This window comes from Notamacropus eugenii, chromosome 5 (assembly GCF_028372415.1).
Source record: "Notamacropus eugenii isolate mMacEug1 chromosome 5, mMacEug1.pri_v2, whole genome shotgun sequence".
In the NCBI taxonomy this organism is placed as follows: domain Eukaryota; kingdom Metazoa; phylum Chordata; class Mammalia; order Diprotodontia; family Macropodidae; genus Notamacropus; species Notamacropus eugenii.
Genome location: NC_092876.1, coordinates 338,329,998 through 338,333,261, shown reverse-complemented (window position 1 = coordinate 338,333,261; position 3,264 = coordinate 338,329,998). Strand labels below are relative to the sequence as shown.

At 44.1% G+C, this 3,264-nt stretch overlaps 1 pseudogene; it reads left to right on the top strand.

The window, feature by feature from the left end:
* The first annotated feature begins 1,534 nt into the window (after positions 1-1,534).
* Positions 1,535-3,021, top strand: LOC140507930 (post-GPI attachment to proteins factor 4-like; annotated as a pseudogene).
* The last annotated feature ends 243 nt before the right edge of the window (positions 3,022-3,264 follow it).

The following is a 3,264-nucleotide window of genomic DNA, read 5'->3' as shown; positions in this document are numbered from 1 at the left end:
TAGCAGGTGAAGGGAGGTTAGAGAAGATTACATGCAGAAGATGGTGCTTAAATTGCCTCTTAAAGGAATGAGGTGAAGGTAAGGAGGGAATCAATTTCAGGGATGGGACAAGGACAGTGCAAAAACACAAGAAAGGGAAATGGAGCATCATGAGTCTGGAACAGACCAATTTGGTTAAATCACCACATGTAGGAGGGTGAGAAGGGGAAGTGATGTCTAACGAGCCTGTAAAGGTATACTTGAGCTATTGTATATGGCTTTAAAAGCTAAACAAAGGACTTTTTAATTTAGGGAGCCACCAGAGTTGATTGAGAGGGGAGTGATGGTTTTCTTTAAGGACAATTACTTTGACAACAGTGTGTAGGTTGGACTGGAATGGTCAGTGATTTGAGGCAAGGAGACCAATTGAGAGGCTCTTGCAATAATCTAGGTGAGGAGAAATAAGGATTTGAACTAAAGTGGGAGTTGTTTTGTGAGTGGAGAGAAGAGGTTGGATAGGAGTGATATTGCAAAGGTAGAAGTAACAAAATTTGATGGCAGAGTAAAAGCAGGTCTTCCCTGCACTCTCTCAAATTCCCCTCCAAACAATTTTTAAAAAAATACCTTGAAATCAATTCTGGAGCAGCAGAACCAATAAAAGTTCTAGCCCAAGGTAACTTAGAAGATCAACAGGAAATTTCTCTCTTATTGTGGCAGTCCAGTACAGGCCATACCCAGAAAACCAACAGCACGTCTTGGGTGTAACCAAATAGGCAACTTCCAGAGCTTTCAACCCACAGAAGATAATGGAGTCAGACAATTGGTCAGAAGGAGATTACAGGGGACCTTTTGCTGGCAATGGGTATATGACACTGTTGCATTGCCCACACATGGTTCCAGCTCACAGTCCCAGGGCAAGGAAGAGGACTAGGAGGAACAGAGTCCCTGGTCACAGTTCCAGGGTGCAAAAGAGTGCTTGTGGTCACTCACAGACCAGGGCACAGGACAGGAGAGCAATGACCACACTTCTCCTCAGATCATACCACCTTGAAAACTAGACTCCTAGAACTAGCTCTGAAAACAGCAGCATAAAAATCTGAAGCTGGAAACAGTGACCCCTCCCTGCCCAAAAGCAAAGCCCAACTTTAGCCCTTTCCAGTCTGCTGGCAGGTGGGTAGGCAGGTAGGCTGGCTGACAGGTGTGGGGCAGGGGGCAGCTGGAGGAGAGGATGGAGGCTGGCAACTAGAGATCAGCATTTGTGACATGACCCTTGCTCTGGGACGGAGCAGCCTTTGGAGAGGAATGAAAATGCCAGGGTCAAGGAGTGTCCCAAGGCTAATTGTTCCTGTCCATATTATAAATGGGAGAGTGACTGAATTATATCATAATATTCAGAAATGCTACCTGGTATTCAGAATAGCTTAACAGAGATTGAACTGTGTAGTCTTCTGATATTGATCATAACAAGATCAATTGAATAACCTGGCAGATACAGGTGTACATTTTACAATGGATAAATAATTTTCATCGAGATTAGTAGGCAGCTTTAGCAGACATGAATCCAGTTCCATTTATGTCATCAATGTGCTGTGCCCAAGAGAATTATTCAGGTATGAGTCGTATTGAGGATGACCTCTTTTTCATTATCAGATTCTTCTGGGACCAGAAGCAGCAGAAACAGGACCAAACCAGAGCTGCCAATCCTACTACCATGATGCTTTTACATAAGCATCAGCTGCTCTTCTGGTCCAGCCCCACTCTCTATTTCTTCTTCTTGATGATAGTTACATTTGGCATTTTGGCCCCTCTGACCTGCCACTACTTCTGTATTAGCAACCACGTTAGCACACAGGGTGAGCTGCTAGTACAGGTTCTTTGATCTGCTTTTCTAAAGGAAAGACACCTTCAAAGGGGTTAAAAATCTTATTTTAATTAACAGACAGATAAATGGAAAGAACTGAGTATCCAAGAAAGAATTCAATAGACAGGGTGCCAACTGTCTAAACATAATAATACAGTCACCTACACACACCACCAGACTGGGAAAACACCAACTTCTGAGTAGTTGGGAGAGCTTCTTAACAAATGTTTACCCAGAGTCCAGTCCAGGGAATCAAAAGGTCCTTCTCATGAGCAAGGCCCGAAAGCAAAATATCAACCTCCCCGAATATATAACAAAGACTTGGCCCCTGATTGGCTCAGAGCCAGAAGGTACAAAACCTATCTGACTTTGCACAGCTGTGAATTATCAGGGTTCAAAGGAAATTAATCCTTCAGATGTTTACAATTTAACCTGAGTCTGGAAAACTGAACTCTATAAAGAAAACAACAAAAATCACACGTTGCTTGCACTTACAACCTCCTCCACTCTTCTACATACATCACTGGCACCTGAACCAGATGAGTGAGGAGTTTTTGGAGAGGGTGAGGCTGCACTCCATTACTTGAAGACACTCCAGGCCTTCAACATCACCTGTCTGAAGGTGGCATCCTGATGGTGGAAGATGCTACCATTCCTGAAGAGCACATACTCCTGGAAAGCAGAGTCTCTGAGCCACACCTCAGAAATGTCCTTTACCTGAAGCTTTATCATCCAGAGACACTCTAGTGCCACTTCCATCCAGAGCCCAAGATGATTCTGGAGTGGTTTGGTGTGGGGATGTTCCTGAGGATATTGCTCAGTTGGATACAGTCAAGATTGCTAAACTCCCAGGACCAAGTTGCTACCTTGTTCTTTTCTTCTCCTTTGGGGCTGGCAGAGCAGGTGGGCCGGCACCACCTGCTAGAGCTTTGGCAGCTGGACCCTGCCCTCTGCAATGGTTCCCCACTACATAGTGCTGCACTTCTTTGGTTTTTTCCACCTCTTCAGCCCAGCAGACAGTGAGCTACCTAGCTACAATAGCTTGGTTTACCAAGGACATGACCCTCTGCTCATTTCCACAGGACAAGAATGAGAGGTCGTATGTGGTATAGCCTAACCTAATGAGGCACTCTGTGCTCTTCTCCAGCCTTTCGTCTAACTATAAGGCCAAACTGATATAAAATCCTGAGAAAAGTCTTTATGGATATTGTCAGAGCCACTTTTTAGAGACAGGGGCACTTAGCCATCTATTTTGGATTCCCTACTTTCTTTTTTTGTTTAACATTGGGTGGAGAATTGTTTATTGGGAAAGTGAGGATCTTAGGGGTGAGATACCTTAATAATTCCTAGCCTACAGAGTAGTGGCAGGCAGGATATGATTTGAATACCAAGATTCTTCCATATTCTCCATCAGAACTAGATAT